Genomic DNA, 8,505 nt, shown 5'->3' with positions numbered 1-8,505 from the left:
CTCAAATACAACTATATATGCTCCTAATCCTCCATTTGTCAAACACAATTAGAAAGATTTAGTTGATTTGGCCCCGTCAAATATTATAGCAATCTGTTTGGCCTCCTTTATATTAAGTTTCTGGCTCCGTCACTGTCTGCACTTGAAAAGAAGATGAGCCGCCTTCTCCCGTTCTTGCTTACAATGTTGACATAAACTACAATTTGGCCATCCGCAATGTTGAAGGCTATCCGCCGGCGCACTCGATCTTGAATGACAAGGCTTGCAATTTTTGCTTTTTTTGATTAGGCAGCGCCCAAATCATCGGCTTCATAAGGGAAACAACGTATGTGCCCAGTTGGGCCTTGTAGGCCGAAGAAGTCAAAGCTCATACTGTTTTGTTTGGGATGGTAACACCCGAAGCTCATTCTTTACTTTCTAAAACATGTACTGAGAGAAGAAAAAAAAGTCACCCGGTGGTGAGAAGCCAGAGCCTACGTTGACTTGTCTCATCTGCGCATGCAGCATGATCATTGTGCCAGAGATGATAGCCCGCCCCGTCCTGTGCAATTCCAATAGGCGCAACCGCACAAGGCCCCCGAATTTTAGGGGTCCCGTCCCTGGTATGTCTTTACTCCTCGCAACCATGTCTCAAAGGAAAAAAAACTCGAAGAAGGTCAAGTCCACTAGCAGATGGTTACGCAAGTGTAGTCGTTCTAGAGCGATCACCCACCTAGGTCGCAACTTCGGGCGTGGCTATGTCTCGGGGGGACCTCCTGTTTTTTTCGTTTCTTTTTGGTTTTCTTTTCTACTTTTTTCCTTTTTTTGCTTCATTGAAAAAGTTCGGTATTTGAAGAAAAATTTAGGGATTTGAAAACATGTTCACTAATATTTTTAAATATTCATGAATTTCAAAAAAAGGCTCAATATTCTAAAAATGAATATTTAGTAAATTTTGATGAATTTATTTTTGAAAATTGATGAACATTATTTATAATTCCGTTAAATTATTTGACCGGATGAACATTTTATGTGATTCAATGGGCATTTTTTTTGTAATAATGAACAAATTTTCAATTCAATGAACATTTTTTTTGAAATTCTTGAAAATAAAATAAATTAAATGATCATGTTTTTGAAATTTATGAAAAAATGTTGTATTTGAGAACATTTATTGACGAATATTTTTAAATTTGACGATTTTTTTTAATTCAATGAAAAAATGAATTTCAAAAAAAGTTCACCAATTTGAAATAATGATTGAATTTCAAAAAAGGTTCACCAATTTGAAAAACATGTACCCAGGTTTCAAAAAATATTTTTAAATTTGCAATGAAAATAAAACAATGAAAAAAAATGGAAAATGAAAAAGAAAGGAAAAATGAGAAATGAAAAAGAGAAACAGAAAACAAACGGAAATGGCTAACTAGGCCGACCCAAACCTACGCAGCGTCAAGGGGGGTGGGGCGCCCATATCTCGGGAGCAACTAACGAACGAGTGCTCGTTCAGGAGCCCCACAAGGGTCACCTAGGGGTGGGCTGAGACCGCGCCACTTGGCGCGCTCTCAGCCGCCGCCAGGTGTCGCGCTCTGGGCGCCCCCTCTGACTATGTTTTTACTTTTTCGCACGCGTTTTCAGATATTGAGATGATCTTCTTGTGTTTTTTTGGCTTTATGGTTGTCCACCGGTCTTTCTTAGCTTTTGGAAAATTTATTTTCAAAAAAACATTTTCTTTGCGTGAAAAGGCCGGTTTTTTCCTTCCGCAAATGGCACGGCCGTGCCTCTCGGAAACGGAAAAAACGTGATTTCTTTCCTTTTTCTTTCGCTAGAGGCACGGCCATGCCTCTCAAAAATGAAAAAAACGTGTTTTCTGTTTTTCCATCCGCGAGAGACACGGGTTTACTTTCACGAGAGGCACAGTCGTGCCTCTTTTGGAAAAGAAAAAAATGTGCTCATGGTTAATTTTTTTCGTTTGTTTTTTTGGTGAAAAAGAAGTTCGGCAAAATCTATCAACATCGGATCTAATTTTGAAGATCTCGACGCAAGAAATCCAATGATGAAAACGGTTCGAGATTTGGATGCATGATTTAAGAGATAAATTTTTTTGAATAAACAGATGTATGAAAAAGAAAAAACTCCTTGGTTGCGTCAAGTGGCGCACATGTAGTGCGCCACTTGTCGCAACCTGAGGAGATGGGAGTGACCTTTGCAAACAGTGCTCGTTAATTAGTGACTAGTAAGATGCCACTGTGTTGCACGTAACACCAAAATGCATTGATCCGGGTCATCTCATGTTTAACAAATATCGATAGATTTCTTCGGATATTCATTCTTCTCTAGAGCTCACAAGCATCTGGATGAATAATAAATGTAGGAAAAATAGATAAAAAATATCTTTTACAAACAAAAGCGTTCAAGTGTTCAACCTACATCCAAAACTTCCTGAAGAAATAACACTTAGGCCTCCTTTTGTTTAGAGGAATCTTGTAGGAATTTCATAGGATAGAATTTCTATAGGAAAAATTCCTTTAGAGCCCTTTGGTTTGTAGGAATGGAATCCTATTCCTATGGAGGAATTCTTCCTATCCTCCACATTTCATAGGAAAATAAACATTAGCCTAGACTCAATGAAAAAAAAATCCTATGATGTGAACCAAAGGGCATCTCCTTATATATTCCTACTCATAGGATTTGAGATACATGTCACCTCATTTCCTAGAACGTTCCTATTCCCATGACTTTCCTATCCTATGAACCAAAGGAGGCCTTATTGTGCTTTGCAGAAAATGATCTTCAAAAAATATTTTTTGAGTATTGATTTTGTTTATTTTTTCTAGACAGCCATGAATGTAACTCAGGATGACTTGCAAGGGGGCAGAGGATATGGCGAGGAGGAGGGGGCCGGTCGTGGTGGTGGTCGGCAATGCGGCCTAAGCGAAGGCATGAGAGACGTTGGGGGCAGACGACACCAAGCGCAACGATCTCTTCAGACCCTTCTTATTTTTTTATGAGATGGCTAGATGAGGTGAGAGGCAGGAGGTTATCTACAAACAAGGAGTGGAGTGCGGGGGTCTTTTTGTAAAACTGACATAGTTTGTCTCATATGCATTGGATGTAAATCGAACTGTTGTAAATGAAGGATGGCAGGCACACTATCATCATCAACTCAGCTTTTTATATAAATAGAGATTTTGTCATATCTCGCTTTCAGCCAGATGCGTGAGTGTTTCTAAAAAATAGCAAGATGCGCAGAGGCTATGCATAGCCTTAAGCGAGATGTGAGGAAGGCTGTGAGCATATGGGCCGGCCTATTAGTTTAGGTCTGATCGCTTTGCTCACTACCATGTGTTGTAGGTTCGCTCGCTATACATTTTTCTTTTTTCTTTTTTTTTCACCCAGTTTTGTTAATTTTCTTCTTTTTTTGTTATAAATTCAGTTTTCAATGATTTCTTGATTTCTTTCTCGGTTTTCATAAACTTTTGTTTTCTACCCTTTTATTGTTTTTCTACGGATTTCTTGATTTTTTGGTTCCTTTGGTTTTAATTCAGTCTTCAAAATATAAGTTTTCCAAAAATGTTAATCATGTATTTAAAAATGATTAACATCTACATAAAAGATATTTTTGATGTATATGAAAAATGTTGAATGTGTACTGGAAAAAGTTAACATGTGTTGAACAACAATTAAACTGACAAAAAAACAAAGAAATAAAACAAAAGGCGAACAAAACAAAGATAACCAAAGTATAGCGAAGAACGAAAAAAACCAGTGAAAAACAAAAGAAAACAAAATTTATAACGAAGAAAAAAGAAAAGCTGAAGAAAACCGATGAACATCGACAAAAAAAATCAAAGAAATAAAAACAAAGGCGAACAAAACAAAGCTAACCAAAGTATAGCGAAGAACGAAAGAAAACCGGTGAAAAACAAAAGAAAACAAAATTTATAACAAAGGAAAAAGGAAAACTGAAGAAAACCGATAAAGAAAAAGAAAGAAAGAAACAAGGAAAACCAAAGAAAGGAGAAAATATTCTGAAAACCGATAAGTTAACAAAGAAAAGCGGTGAAAACAATAAAACTGGAGAAAAAACAAAGAAAAAAATAGAAAACCAAAGAAAGGTGTTGAAGAAATAGAGAAAAACTAAAGAAAAAGGAAAAGGAAAAAACCGAAGGAACTAGCGAAGTGAACGGATCGAACGCAACGAGCGAGCGAACTTTTACCGTAGCGAGCAGGGAAAAACCTTGTACGTACAAGCCGAGCATACATCGCTACAAGCGAGATATAGCTCTGGCGCGTAACCTCCCTGATTCCCTCGTCTTCTCCTCTCCATCTCTCGTCGCCCTGCCTGCTCGTCGTAATTTTTGTGCGCTGTGACACCATTGATGGAGAAGGAGATCCCGGTGTGTTATACTGTTCGAAATATGAGCAAATTACTATGAGATCTAATCCAAACTCGCACATATGTCCGTGCGTTGCAACGGGAGAGATAATTGATATGTCCGTCAAAATATTCATCACCACAGCCCAACAACATTCGAATGGTGCCACCCGCCCACGACAGAGAGCTGCACACTAAAGTCTAGCAGAAATTCATATAAGTTGTACATTTGGTATGGGTTTTCTATGACGATTCTAATCCTAAAGAGCCTAATTTTCAAATGTTTTATACCAAGGCATTATTTGTAGGTGGAAGCCATGTTTGAAATCTGCATCAAATCGTGAAAAAATAACAATAAAATGGTTATTGTAAATGTGTTTTAGGCCATCTCTGCAAACACTTAAAGATTAATTAAAAGAAATGTTTGCGTATGAGGGAAACAAACCTAGTTTGTTGCATTCAACTCGACACTTACGTAGTGCCTCTCACCTTCCTAGTTGCATTATTTTTGTTGCACATCACGGTCGCACGCTCCGCAGCAACACTTATATGTCTGCCCCTTTCACATCTCTCGATATCAATTCCTTTTTGTCATTTTATGTATGCCACGCCCTTGGTATTAGTACCAATTCCTTTATGTTATCCTCTCCTTCATATTTTTTTAATCTCCCGTTTTTTTATGTCCATTGATCACACCCTTTATTCTCTCGTATTTTTATTACATATGCCATTCGAAACCGGTATTTCATACTTAATTTAGCGCCACAACGTCCCATGAAATATAAGCCACATGTAAGCCCACCTTTGTTTCCTTATTCTCGAGGTGTTTTTCTTTTTGGAGGACCGGTTTGCTTATTTTCCTGACAATTTATGCATGTACATAATGCAGAAAATCGAGGTGGGACTATTTTATTGGGTAGTGAACCCGAAAGCATAGCCCAGCTCCATTGGTTGCCACCTTCTAAACGGTGGTGGATGACTCTGGATCAAGACCACATGAATAAATTAATTTTTTCTGCGGCAGAATTCTTTGTCGCACAATAACTTTGGGTCGGCCCCTACAGGAAAATACACAATCGCACTCGGGTGGAGGACCAGGCTCATTTCCCATGTGCAAGCTGGGACCGATGAGCCACAAAAATCGAAGTCGAATGACGGATAATTTTTTATTTTTTTGTTTTTATTTTATATACAAATGGATGAACCAAACCACATGTCAAAAATCTGGTAATAAGCGAGGTACAAAAAAAGAGTAAGAAACGTTCCGACATTTAATTGTATGTAAGAAAAGTACTAATTAAGGGTATAACATAAAATAATTTTAAAAATAATTAACATGCTAGTTATTGAGAATGTACAAAATTTTGCATATATAACATGCAAAATTTGGAGTTGGGGCTTGAAAGATATGAATATTTTAAAAAACTTGAATCTGCAAAGAAAGTAGAAGAGAATAGTTCGGCAAAAATTGTACTGTGCAGGCCTGCTAAGCGACACCTGGTGAGATAGCTCTATGTGGAAATTCATGGAAAAAAAAGGCTGAATAAAATTGGGGGCGTCTGGGATCAAACCCAGGTCTCCACACTGGGAGACAGACACTTTAGCCAGCATGGTGACATGTGTACTTGTGTTTTGTGTGGGCATCTCCCTACCTGAACCAATCGCTACCGGCGGCTGTTTTAAAAAACGAAAAGTTTTCCTACTTACGAGTGACATTGGTGGATAAATTTGACCAACTTCAAGGGCAATGTTATGACGGACGACCAAAAGCATTATTTACTTTATTATTAGGGGAAGACGAACAAAAGATAAATCATGAAGCAATAACAGTGATTAAACTTTTTTTGAGCATCAGTACAGACATAAGCGCTCATATACACGCGCATACGCTCACCCCTATGAACGCACACACGCACACCATACCTCTATGAGCACCTCCGAGAGACTGAGCCGGCATATCATCTTGAGATTTTACGAAGTCACCGTAGGCGCCTCGTAGTCGACGGGAATGTCTCCCCCCACTGAAAGCGTATCGCCGGAATTACTGGAATAAATCCAGAATAAATGCGAGCACCAGGATTTAAACCCTGGTGGGTTTGGGATACCACTGTCCACCTAATCATGCGAACTAGCATAGTAGATGAACAGATCACATCTAGAGCACATATTAGAAACATGAATTCTACCACGATCTCGAACAGGAAGGATAAAATCATATACGGTGCAGCGGGAGCAGCACCGCCGGCGTTGACGTTGTCGCCCATGTCGTCGAGGATGAGGTTGCCGGGGTCGGGGAAGAAGTCGTCGCTGCCAGCAGTCGCGCGAGTGCGCTCCCCAAAAACCTGATCGCCCCTCTCTCGTACAGGATCACGAGATGCGGGGTTCCGGAGGCCTGCTGTCCCTTCTCCCGGTGCACGCCGAAAGGAGGGATGGAGAAGACTTGCTTGGCGGTGCAATGATCTGGAACGATGGTGAGAAACCATACGAAAATGGCGGTGGCTAGGGTAGACGTCTGCCTGACTATATAGTGCGGGCTGGGTAGGTCGTGGGAGTAAACCCCACGTCCGAGTCGTCACGATCTTCCGACTCAATAATTAATGTGTACGTTAATTATTAATTAATGACTCATTAATTTTCCCTAGCAACAAAAATATAGACAATGTGCATAGCTCTGTACTCGGCTCGGCTCAATCCCGCAACCCGCGGCGAGGCAAGGCGAGGCGTAGCGAGGCGAGCGAGGAGGAGGAGCGCATGTGTAGGTCTCCTCTTCTCATACTCATACAAGTGCTAGAAGAGCTCACCTTGGGATGTGTTTGGTTGGAGGGATAGCCACCCAAGGGACAGGGATAGCCATATTTAGGGTGGATACCACATGTTTGGTTCATGGACGAGGTTGGACGAGGCAGGACGTGGATAACCAGATGCTAGGAATATTCGCCAAAAATCCGGCTCCGTGCACGCGCGAAAATCTCGCGGACATGGGCAGCCAGGCTCGCGCCGAAACGTTTTCGGCCCCGCCCACCTCCCCAACCTTATCTTTTCCCCCTTTCTTCCCTCAAATCTCTCGTCTCGTCTCCCGTCGGTGCCGGCGGCTGCAAATCGAACAGACGGCCGGCGGATCTCAAGGTCAGTGCATTGGTGCTATCTTCTTCCTGTCCTTAGTCCTTCATTCGAGATTTCTGCGGCGGCGGCAGCCGCAGATGGGTGTGGCGGCGGCGGCCGGTGATGGGTGCAGCAGCGGCGGTTGCCGCAGCTGGGCGTGGTGCCGGCGGCAGCTGTAGCTGGTGGCGTGGCACGGGAGGTAGATGCAGGGGCGGCGTGGGAGATCTGTAGCTGGGCGTGGCGCGGGAGGTAGATGCAGGGGCAGCGCGGGAGCAGATGCGCCTCGCACACGGGCAGCAGATGTAGGAAGCTGGCAAACTGCGTGGGCGTGCTTGCGTACATGAGCTGTTGCTTGTGGTGTGAACGTGTGTGTGCTGTGTGCTTGCATACAGGAGCAGCTGGGCATGTTGATGGGGCTGTACATGGTGCTGCTAGTGTAAACTTGTGTGTGGTGTGTGTGTGCTGATGTTTGATTTGTTTTTCATACAGGAGCTGAAAGGGAAATGGCAAAGCTGAAGTCAGGGGCTACATCTCCCTCCTCTCTTTGATTTTCTGCAAGATCAGAGGTAACTTGATTACTAGTAAAACCAAATGTTCCTCGTATGTACTGCTTGAATGATGATGTGCATGCTGAGTTGTTTTTGTTAAAGTAATACCATTTGTAATTGATGAAGTAATGTCATTTGTACCATTGCATTGTAGATGGACAAAAAAACAAAGATGTTAATGTGTGCGGCAGCAGCACAATGGTTTATCAATATGATAGCTTTGGTTGTCCAATCTAGAAAAAGAAAAAGGAGAGAGGCAATTACATATGCCCCAATTGATGAGAGAGATAGGATGAGAAGAGAGTACTTTGATAACAAAGTATGGAAGAATGACACAACTTGTGTGAACATGCTTAGGCTTCGGAGAGCTCCTTTCTTTCGGTTTTGTCAACTATTTAGAGATCGCAATTTGCTAAAGGACACAATCCATATGTCCATTGAGCAGCAAGTAGCAATGTTTTTGCACACTGTTGGTCACAACGTTCGGAATAGAGTAAT

Source organism: Triticum dicoccoides, chromosome 1A (genome assembly GCF_002162155.2).
Source record: "Triticum dicoccoides isolate Atlit2015 ecotype Zavitan chromosome 1A, WEW_v2.0, whole genome shotgun sequence".
In the NCBI taxonomy this organism is placed as follows: Eukaryota; Viridiplantae; Streptophyta; class Magnoliopsida; order Poales; family Poaceae; genus Triticum; species Triticum dicoccoides.
Note: the sequence above shows the minus strand (reverse complement) of the source record.